The following is a 12088-nucleotide window of genomic DNA, read 5'->3' on the forward strand; positions in this document are numbered from 1 at the left end:
AGCTGATTAAACATGTCAGTGCTGCAATAGGGTTTTAAATGTTGTTAGCTGTCCAAGTTTTTAAAACCCCATTTTTAAATTACACACTACAAACACTACTGGAATTATTGATAATGAATGAATAAGTAGGCTAAACACAGGATAATTGCCATGATATGAACAAAAACCACTGAACTGTGTGATTTGTAAAGTGTTACCCTTTCAAATAAACATGCTGTATTTTTAAAATTAATAAAACCCACAATGGGAAAATTGCATTATTTTTAGGTAGGTGTCACTGATTGAAAGAAATAATCAACTCTCAAATAAAAGCTGTATGTTTTATTACTAAGCACACACAAGGCACAGATTTATTTCCTAGCTTTTGTTTAAAAATAAATGAAAACCTCTCTTAAACCTGGTAAAAACAAATAAAGATTGTGGATTGCACATTTTCCTATATTCCTTTCAACGGTCAGTTGAAAAAGTTGAACATTTTTGTGTTGATTAGTTGGAGTGCAATAGCAACGGTGTCATTACAGTGTTTCACCCTATGGGCTGCTTTTGACTGGTCTTACGATTACCGTGCTGCCTGTAAATGTCGTGGTGAAGAAGCCATTGAGGAAACTGTTCTTCACTCGGTGCTGGAAGTGGACATATCTCACCCCAGCTCCATAGCCAGAGAACACATGTGACACCTGCAGGCCAACACAAACACATACAGTGTGAGAGGTTTGGATGAGGGAAAATGATCGTACCTGGCACGGGGCTCCGTATCTGACCCACCTCCTTCCAGGTGTGTGAGTAAGTGCTGAGGTCCTCAGTGGGGTTGACGGCTCAGCATCAGAAATCACTAATTTAAGAGTCAATGTGCCTGTTGAAGGTGTAATTTAAAAGCTTTAGTTAGAGTCTAGGTTAGATGTCAGCTGATGGAGGTGCAATCACTGTTAGTGAGTAAATATGTGATCAAATTGTTGAGTAAATATTTATGACATTGCTGCATGAAATGCCTCGAATGTTCCTTACCTTGTGGACGAAAAGTGATAACTGTATCATTTTTCTGTAGCAAAAAGAAAAACAAAAGTTTATCAATGACCAATAGAAAACAGTAATATCTATATTTTAATAAATAAAATTTGAAACCTGTATTAGTCCCACAATGGGGAAATTGCTTAAGGCAGCCCAGCAAAGAGTGCCATACACCAGTGAGTACACTGGAGGCTATGCAGGTAAAGTGTCTTGCCCAAGTATAGCAGGGTTGTCCAGTAACCTTCCGGTTACAATTAATAATTAATAATTAATAATGTAATATTGTAAATAATGTATAGTCGTTGTATGGCTCCTTAATGCCATCCAGCCAGGCCTGACAGTACTTAAGAGTTTTATTATAGTTCAGCATGTTTCATAGAGAGAAAAAAACTGACACGTGTCATTAAATCACAACCATGCGGTTCCATGTGTCCATATGTAAAACAGACAGCACATTCACTCAGTATGAGACTTAAAAAGAGAAAGATGATAACAAACATTAATGACATTCTCTCTCAGTGAGGTGTGATTCTTTGTTCTGTAGCTCTCTGTTCAACAAAAACGAAACACACGAGTCACGACACGCACATGTCGGGTGCTCATTCATAGCTGACCGGGCTACTTCCGACACAGCCCAAACGTCGGTTCCGAGAGTTCTCATCTCTACCTAACACCACAGTCAGCATTAATTAGGTTCTGCGCTTGAACCACTCATATGGTAAATAAACCAGAACCACCACCTGTTATTATTTATATTGTTATATCTTATTAAATATTTAACAATATGACACTTATAGGCTATTTTTTATTTTTTTTAAAGTGTGTGTGTGAGAGAGAGACAAGAGGGCTTCTTCTTGGAGGTGGACTTAAATCTGAGAATTTACTGAGACTTTTTTCCCTCAGAATTGTCGAATTCTGGAAAAAAACAAGTAAAAATCTGAGATTTTTTTGCACAACTGTCAGATGTTGTTTTAGTTGACAGCTTTTATTGGAAGCTTGTAAGCTGTAAGGTTCTGCTGCCTCTTATTCGCTTTGTTCTTCTTTGTTTTATACTGCAGGTCTGGTTCATTATACTCTTCTTGTCTCTGCAGCCACGATGGTTTTTTTTGGTTTATGGTTTATGGTTTTGGATCTGAGGAGGACAAAGGCTCCAGTGACCCCTACCAGCATCAAAGGGGTCAGTGTGGAGGTGGTGGAGGAGTACAAATACCTGGGAATGCACTTGGACCACAAACTGGACTGGAGTAAGAACGTGGACACTGTCTACAGGAAGTCGCCTCTACTTTCTGAGGTCCTTCAACATCTGCAGGACGATGATGAGGATGTTTTATGAGTCTGTGGTGGCCAGTGCCATCATGTATGCTGTTGTCTGCTGGGGCAGCAGTCTGAGGGTGAGGGACATCAACAGACTCAACAGAATCATCAGGAAGGCCGGCCATGTTGTGGGAGAGGAACTGGACTCTCTGACAGAGGTGTGTCAGAGGAGGATGTTGTCCAAAATAAAGGCCATACTGGACTGTCCCTCCCACCCACTCCACACTGTACTGAACAGCTACAGGAGCTTGTTCAGCAACAGACTCCGACTCCCACGATGCACCACTGAGAGACACAGGAAGTCATTCCTGCCTGTCTCAATCAAACTACTGAACTCTGAACTGTAACAGTCACTCAGACACTGTACATTCATACTGGAACATTCATGTCATGCTCTTTACTATATAAAGGTTTATACAGTAGTATGTTCTTTAGGTATTTATTATATATTTTATTATATATTTCATTTCAGTTATCCTTTTCTTCTATGCGTCTGTACGAACGAAGGTAAATTTCCCCTTCGTCGTCATTAACCTCGTAAATCGGATCCTCATCCTGACTTTTATAGAACAGGATTGTGAGGAGTTCCTCTTCTTTCTTTCTATTCTCCTGCTTTCTCTGTTGTTTCTGCAGCCTCTTAGCCTTTTTCAGCTCCTTCCTAGAGGACCCCTTTGTGAGGAGTTCAGATGTTGCGTCCTCCTTCTGTCTGAGCCTGGCTTCGCTCTCCTTCACTTGTTCATGGAGAACTGCGTTTTCAGCCGGCAGGGAGTTGATGGGGTTCTGCTGTTCAGAAACCTTTAAAGAGAGCTCTTCATTACTGTCCTTGAGCAGAGTTAACTGTTCCTCTTGCTCATGAGGAAGAGGCTGAACCTTCTCTAGGCTTTCTTTTATAGCCTGCTGCTCAAGTTTCAGCTCCTCTTCCAGGGAAGACTTCTCCTCCACCAGGTTATGGCTCAGACCGTCTTTTTGCAGGACAGTCTGGTTGGCCTGGTCCACGTCAGCTTGCAGAATGGATAGCATATTTAATGACTCCACACATTTTTTAGTGCGTTGGTCCAGTTCCTTGCTGACGTCTTCAGTTTCAGCGATGGACTGGTCCATCTCCTCTTGCAGGGAACGATTCTCTTCTGCCAGCTTGTGGATCAGACCGTCTCTTTCCAGGACAGTCTGGTTGGCCTGGTCCAGCTCCTCTAGCAGGGAACACTTCTCTTCCGCCAGCTTGTGGATCAGACCGTCTCTTTCCAGGACAGTCTGGTTGGCCTGGTCCAGCTCCTCTAGCAGGGAACACTTCTCTTCTGCCAGCTTGTGGATCAGACCGTCTCTTTCCAGGACAGTCTGGTTGGCCTGGTCCACGTCAGCTTGCAGAATGGATAGCATATTTAATGACTCCACACATTTTTTAGTGCGTTGGTCCAGTTCCTTGCTGACGTCTTCAGTTTCAGCGATGGACTGGTCCAGCTCCTCTAGCAGGGAACACTTCTCTTCCGCCAGCTTGTGGATCAGACCGTCTCTTTCCAGGACAGTCTGGTTGGCCTGGTCCAGCTCCTCTTGCAGGGAACACTTCTCTTCTGCCAGCTTGTGGATCAGACCGTCTCTTTCCAGGACAGTCTGGTTGGCCTGGTCCAGCTCCTCTTGCAGGGAACACTTCTCTTCTGCCAGCTTGTGGATCAGACCGTCTCTTTCCAGGACAGTCTGGTTGGCCTGGTCCAGCTCCTCTTGCAGGGAACACTTCTCTTCTGCCAGCTTGTGGATCAGACCGTCTCTTTCCAGGACAGTCTGGTTGGCCTGGTCCAGCTCCTCTTGCAGGGAACACTTCTCTTCTGCCAGCTTGTGGATCAGACCGTCTCTTTCCAGGACAGTCTGCTTCTCAGTTTCTAGCTGGCTTTGGACTGAGCAAAGTTTAGAGACCAGCTCCTCATATCTGGAAGGATTTTGCTTCTTTTCCACTTTCTCCCTCTCCTTACGATCCTTCTTCTCTTGTTTCTCCCTCTCCTTTCGATCCTTCTTCTCCTGTTTCTCCCTCTCCTCACGTTCTTTCTTTTCCTGTTTCTCCCTCTCCTTACGATCCTTCTTCTCCTGTTTCTCCCTCTCCTCACGTTCTTTCTTTTCCTGTTTCTCCCTCTCCTTACGATCCTTCTTCTCCTGTTTCTCCCTCTCCTCACGTTCTTTCTGCAACTTCTTTTCTGCATTTTTTTGCTCCTTCTTGGACATCTGAGGCTCGCTGAGTTTTTCTTCCAGGAGCTTCATCTCTCTGACGTCTTTAACGAACTGCTGCATGCTCTCAAGCCTTTTGTCTGTGACTGCAAGTCTCGGTCCTTCTGAATGATCTGAAAAAAAGTACATAAGTATATTATGAAATATAATAATATGAAGTAGTTGCGATTTCCTGTGGATTTTAACAGTGATTTTAACAGTGTTAAACTATTTTACCTACAGTAAACACTTAATGACTATTTCAGAGACAGATTCAACAAAAACTCGGTGACAAACAGAAACTAATTCCAAGTGAAACAACAGTTTTGTCAAACATACTGGTGCTACTACACTAACAGCCTCCATATCTGAGGCCTTCTCTCATTTACAGAGACAAAAAACTGGCAAATCCCATAGAAAAATGAACCAAACTGCTTAATGCAGATAATACTGAAACACTAAAAATACTAACTTACAAAAAGATGCATGTCTTTATTTTTATTTGCTTATAAAACTGCTCAATTCACAACAAACCTTGTGGATGTGTTTATAATGATGCCCTGCCTTATCTGCTACATCAGTGTTTCCCTGTTCATATAATGCTCCACTGTGTCCTGACGGTCCATCACATGTGTTTTATTCTTGCTGATAAGAATAGGAGCAGGTGGCTATGTGCACTGGCTAGGCGAGGCTGAAGCTAGCAGGCTAACAGGAGCTAACCTGGCCCTTATTACAACATGGGTTAATGCTGAAAACAACTCTAACTCTCCGTGTCTTTGTTAGGAATCTCCTCATGTCCATTGTGTGTGGGGAGGCAGCAGAAAAGGCAACAACATGTCTTCAGACAAATAATACCGTCTACTGTAACTGAAAGTAAACAGTAGCTACCTCCCAACTTTTCTAAGTTGATTTAACATCAACCTAACCTCACCTGGGGTCATGTGACAAACAGTAAGGCTTTAGCATGAGCTGGACTTACGTTACCTCCTCCAGCTTCGACCAGCACCGACGGTTCTCTTTACGGTGTTTTACTCTCGCTCGAAAAACCCACTGGCTTTGTTAGGTCTGTTACTATAGTAACGGTATTGCAGCGCTGTGGTAACCAGGAAAACGCCCCCTTCTACCACGCATCTGTTGGAGCCTTTGATGTTATTTGCGTAAGCTAGCGTAGCTGCTATTAGCATTAGCCATCGTTCGCGTTAGCTTCTTAGCTGAGGCTAGCAAAGCGGAGGAGTAACGCTATTTATATTTATAAGTGTATGTTTTGATTGTGGCGATCGAACCTTTTTTTCTGTCTGCACCAACTACATCGAGCAGACAGGAAGTCAGGCACCAGAATAAAAGCGTTTCCGGTGGATTTTCAAAATAAAACGCTGTCAGACTGAACTCACGCTGATTTAACATCGCTACCTGGCAGAGAAACACAGGCACAGCCATGTACGAGGAGAGATTCCGTTTGAAAAGTAGGGAAACGGCTTTTTATATGATAGAACATGCTTTTATACAGACAACATCAGAAAGGAAAAGACAGGGAGAGAAGCAGCAGCTGTTCTCAGAGTGGAAGGTGAGCAGCTGCCCTGTGTGTTGAGTAGGGTTGGGTGATATTGGCAAAAAAATTAATCACGATTAATTGTGGCATTTAGCCGATAACGATTAATTTGACGATTAATTGATGACAGTTGCACTTACATGTTTTTGACTCTAAATTGACACAGTGTTCTAGCATGATACCGACAAATCATCAGTCAAGTTAACTACTTCATTCACAACAGGCTAAGCTGGTGAGTAGGCACCAACCAGCCATGGAAATATGTATTGATAATATTGAGGCACAAACTGCTTCAAAATAATAATGAAGCAAACATTTAAAGTAACTTTGTCCTTCAAATGTTTTTATCTTAAGGTCACAAAGCATGTCAACATTAAAATTAAACAGACAAATAGACAAACAAAGTTCAGAAAAGTCACATCAGTGATTATTTCAAGTTAAAAAATGTGTCTGCACAAATGAACCTGTGACTGGAATATGTCCCACACTAGTGCATGTTTTCACTCAGACTGTAGAACAGCAGCAGAAAAAACAAACAAACAAACAAACCGGACAATTTCACATTTAAATGTGTGTCTGTGCAAATCAACCTACATTACGTTCTTCCAGCGCTTCGTTTGGTCGTAAGGAGCACAATGACTAAACGTATCGCGGATTCTCGGCTGAGTGGGATTCTTTCCAATATCTGCTGGAGGAGACTTCGCTGTTGTAATGTTTCCTATGTTGCTATGGAGTCCGTAAATAAAGATCGGAGTTTATTCCTTTGATACGAGCAAAAATTCAGTTACTATAGCAACAACCAACGCTACACGCGTCACCTAATGCATGTCGCGGCACTATATACAGCTGTAGTGTAGTGTTGTGTCCTCGTTGCGCTTTCTTCGTGCTCGGGCTTATGGTGACAGACGTTGAACTTATGTTAGAAACGTGCTGCTCCGCATTATTTAACTGAACACCACTGTCTTTTTATTGTTATTGTGGGCTCACATGTGCGCGGGTGATGGTGAGACTACGCCGCACACAAAAATGCGTCATCATGACGAGGCACTAATCGCCGTAATCGATAAGTGGCAAATATTAATCGATTACAGTTTTTCTGACGATTAATTGCACACGATACGATTTTGCACAAGCCTAGTGTTGAGGGAGTAAACTGAGCTTTCAGTAACTGCTCTGTAACCCTGCCTGACACATAGAGAGGACATTAACCATCAGATAAACAGGCAGGTTACTACGTGACTTTAGTACGGTAACATAACACACGAGACATTTCACTATATTCACGGCATTCAGATTTGTGAGTTTAACAACTAGCTAGCTGCTAGCTAGCTAACAGTCAACATGGTTGTGCCATTTGTGTGCAAACAATGCTATTGTATTACCTGTCCACAGCATCCCAAGGACATTTGTATCGACACACATTAAAGTCTATATGCTTGTATGCACTACGCTGCACTTTATAACATCGTGCTGGACTTGACCATGTCATTATACTGCGGAGTAGCTCTGTTTTGAGTATTATTGTGTGTTTTTGTATATATTGCCTTTTCTGAGCTGTCGGACCAAATTTCGTTGTTCTATGACAATAAAGCGTCTTGATTGTTTCTGATGTCTCAACAGCTGTTACACAGACTGTAAAAAAAGGTGTTTGGATGAATATGTTTCCTTTTCTGATGCCTTGGTGAAACTTTTAACACGTCATTTTACTGTATTACCAAACGTTTGGTTCGTAAGGACATACAACAGGTGATTCTGGAAAATATCAAAACAGTTTTGTAATGATTAATTTGACGCTCCTCGATTATAGCCAGGACTAGTGATGGCCAAATGAAGCAATCCATCTTCACTCACTGTTCTGCAGTAAGTCTGGATGGAATCTTGTGTTGTGTGAATGTTCCAGTATTTATTTTAAATGTATTAGATTTTATTTCAAATTTTTTATTTGTTTAGTTTTTGGTGTCATCTTCAGGAAAGGAAACTGAAAGTGTTTCTGTTTATTCCGCCCTTAATGTGAATGGAAGCACAGGCCCCTGTTTCTTCTTCTTCCCCTTTTCATATCTTTGTTTCTTACATAGGGTTCTTCAGGTCCAGCATAGCAGTTGTTGGAAGAATTCTGGAAACAACCTAACCTGTGTCAGCAGCATGGCCTGCTGGACTTTGTGGAGACAGTCTATCCATATGTCTTACTATGGAAATATATGTGATGTTACACCTATGATCTCATACATGATATGTTACTGTCATATATGATTGTGCTTGTGCCTATTCTAAGATGTGTGTATTCTGAGAAGCTGTGTCTGTTAGATAACAGAGGGTATAAGAAGGGAGCTGCTCTGAAAAGACCTTGAGCACTCCTACAGAGGCAACTGTCTGTGTATGTGACTGCTCCTTCCTGCAGGAATAAAAGCACTTGAGTGATTAACAGCTGATATTTTGGGTTTTATTCCTAACATAAATGATCAGCAGGAGCAGCTTGGAGTCCAGTCTTCTTCAGCTCCTCCATTAAATGAGCTAACATGGCGCTTTTCACCAGGACAGGCCTCGGTGTGAAAGTCACATTACTGCACGATCTTAGTTACACATCATGTTGGTGATTGTGTAAATGTTTCGGACTGAGGATTCAAGATTCAAGAAGTTTATTGTCAAATGCACAGCACTTTACAGTTACACTGAGCAATGAAGTTCTTACTTTGCGAGTTCCCTTCATATGACTTCATACACAACTAAATTAAGATAAAAAAGAAACAGTAGACTTAAGCATAAGAATAAATAAAAATATGAATAAGCAATAGGAAAAATAAAATAAGCAAAATGTGCAGTTCTACGTACAGAGGTAGGACGTTTAGGATCATCGTCGTGCAGGAGAAACAGCAAGTAAACTGTCAGTGATTCATATTTTTATTACCTGAATGATGTCACTCTGAGGTCACTGCTGGACATATGGCTTCAGCTCCATCATTTAGAGTGTTGTTGTGTTGTTATAATGGCCTCTATGTCCTGAACCCTAATTTATAATTTAATTTTTACCCTCTTATTCACTTTGTTCTTCTTTGTTTTATACTGCAGGTCTGGTTCATCATACTCTTCTCGTCTCTGCAGCCACGATGGTTTTTTTATAGAACAGGAGTGTGAGGAGTTCCTCTTCTTTCTTTCTATTCTCCTGCTTTCTCTGTTGTTTCTGCAGCCTCTTAGCCTTTTTCAGCTCCTTCCTAGAGGACCCCTTTGTGAGGAGTTCAGATGTTGCGTCCTCCTCCTTTTGGACCTCCTTCTGTCTGAGCCTGGCTTCGCTCTCCTTCACTTGTTCATGGAGAGTGTTTTCAGCCGGCAGGGAGTTGATGGGGTTCTGCTGTTCAGAAACCTTTAAAGAGAGCTCTTCGTTACTGTCCTTGAGCAGAGTTAACTGTTCCTCTTGCTTATGAGGAAGAGGCTGAACCTTCTCTAGGCTTTCTTTATATTATTATATAAATATAATATTATATTATTTATTCTATAGAATAACTTCCAGGTTTAGCCATCAGTGACTTCATGGTCTTTTCATGGCGTCCTCCCATGTCTTGAATATACTTGGCAACTAAACAAAACAAGAATCAATAGCTTCACATGAATGACGAGAAGAGTGAGTGGATGAAAGCAGAGCGCTGAGCATGACTGTAACCAACACTCTGTGAAGATAAAGTGAAGAGCTGTGAAGCAGGTGTGTCCGTGGCCGAGATCCATCAGGCGAGTGCGTACGTCAGGTTCTTCCGTTTGCTCCAACCAGTGTAAGGCATCATCCAAAACCTCAACGGTGCGATGCTGCAACACCCACAAGTTCAATTCAACAACCCTGATCCTTACACACACACACAGATGTGTTCAAATTTATATTTTCTACCCTGAGAAAAAAAAAACACTTACCAAGTTTAACATGTTTGCTTTGGTCCTTTTTCAACTAGAACAGAGAACAAAGCAGCATTTTAAACCAAAAACAATGTTCTAAAATGATGGTAAACAAATGTTCATCAGCAGAAACTCACACATTTTGCCCTTATCTATATTCTTTATTGATTTGCCATCTTCAAATATTCCTGATTTCCTTGTGAACATGTTTATGTGGTAGCATTGTTTTGGCCCTTCTCAACTCAACTCAAAATCCACACACACAGCATCTAAGACAATTATTGGAGCTGCACTAGTTGTGCTCATGGGCAGAGATGGTGGCACTAACTTTAGTCTCTGGCTCAGTTAACTTACAGATCCTTGCTCCAAGGCTCTGAGGATTGTCTCCACTGTCTCAATCTTGCGCAGGTGCTTCAGACGTAGGTCCACTGTGTTCCTACAAAGAGACAATGACAAACTTATTAGCATCCTGAAACAGTCAGGAAGGAAATTGTTGGCTGCTAGCAATGCTTACTTTGAGCTGATTAGACCTATTTCTGCAGCCCAGCAAACAGCATTGCTGGACTCGTCCCGCTGCAATAGAATAGGAAGCCAAAAGACACAGATTTTCATCCGCTGTCCAGCCTCCTTTTTGATTTCAAGTGGGATCTGACTCCATCGTTCAAAAACTGACTCTATAAACAACAAAAGAACAGGCATTAAAAAAAAAAACAGCTTACAAGAAATGCTCCATATGAAGGACTCACCGTTTCATTTATATATTTAAGAAAACTGAACTATACTTTTTCCACATAAAATTATAAATAAAAAGGTTACCAAACTGACATTACTCTTGTTTTGACTGATCATAATCTAATGAGCCAAATTACTCTGAACAACAGACACACATCAGGCTCATATCGTGGTCTAAACCAATCAGAGACAGTGAAGGATGGGACCCCCGTGTGTGTATTTTTGAAAACGTGTCTGCTGTAGTCAGCCGAGACCGCAGGAAATCCAGAAGAAGAAGAACGTGGACATAAGCTGTGCAGAGCTGATGCTGTGTGCTAAAGCTTTTTCTATACTCCACGTTACCCGAGGTGACGAGAACAAGAACAAGTTTGTTTCGGCCCGGACTTTTGTGTGACACATTTCGCTGCTGAACAGCAGAAACTTCAGTTTAGGTGAACATGTAGCGGCGGAGGAAGATTTGTTGCTACTATGCAGGTTTTGCTAATGTGCTGTTGACCTGAATGAGTGATGATAACGAGCCGGTAATGTTCAGGGAGGGGGCGTGACGTGCTCGTAGCATTATAACAGACAGAACAGGTCTGACGGACAGTATTATTTGACCTGTGTGGTTGCATTCATGAAGGCTGATTCACTCGTTTTAAGGAGTTACAGTACATGGTTACATGACAAACGCCCATTTAAAAAGTATTGTGTTCATTACACAAGGTCCAAATTCATTTTAGGATGATATGTGATTATTAAGCCCGTTCATAGCCTCAAACTGCCCACAATAAAAGGCCACCCTGAAATGTGCAGTTTTGTCTCACAGCAAAATGCCACAGATGCCACAAGCATTGAGGGAGCGTGCAATTGGCATGCTGACAGCAGGAATGTCAACCAGATCTGTTGCTCGTGCATTGAATGTTCATTTCTCCACCATAAGCCGTCTCCAAAGGCGTTTCAGAGAATATGGCAGTACATCCAACCGGCCTCACAACCGCAGACCACGAGTAACCACACCAGCCCAGGACCTCCACATCCAGCAGGTTCACCTCCGAGATCGTCTGAGACCAGCCACTCAGACAGCTGCTGAAACAATTGGTTTGCATAACCAAACAATTTCTGCACAAAACTGTCAGAAACCGTCTCAGGGAAGCTCAACTGCATGCTCGTCGTCTTCATCGGGGTCTTAACCTGACTCCAGATCGTCGCCGTAACAGACTTGAGTGGGCAAATGCTCACATTCGATGGCGTCTAGCACGTTGGAGCATCACCTCATGTTTCAGCAAGATAATGCACGGCCCCATGTTGCAAGGATCTGTACACAATTCTTGGAAGCTGAAAATGTCCCAGTTCTTGCATGGCCAGCATACTCACCGGACATGTCACCCATTGAACATGTTTGGGATGTGCTTGACCGGCGTATACGACAGC

General features: G+C 42.2%; 1 long non-coding RNA gene across 1 annotated transcript; it reads right to left on the bottom strand.

Moving 5' to 3' along the window:
• Nucleotides 1-414: 414 nt before the first annotated feature.
• LOC114446205 (uncharacterized) lies at nt 415-1040 on the bottom strand. Its single transcript, XR_003671741.1, has 3 exons — nt 1006-1040; nt 766-853; nt 415-677 (listed from the first exon to the last, which is right to left on the bottom strand). It is a non-coding gene; the product is annotated as an uncharacterized LOC114446205 (long non-coding RNA).
• Between the last annotated feature and the right edge of the window lie 11048 nt (nt 1041-12088).

This window comes from Parambassis ranga, chromosome 14 (genome assembly GCF_900634625.1).
Source record: "Parambassis ranga chromosome 14, fParRan2.1, whole genome shotgun sequence".
Lineage (NCBI taxonomy): Eukaryota > Metazoa > Chordata > Actinopteri > Ambassidae > Parambassis > Parambassis ranga.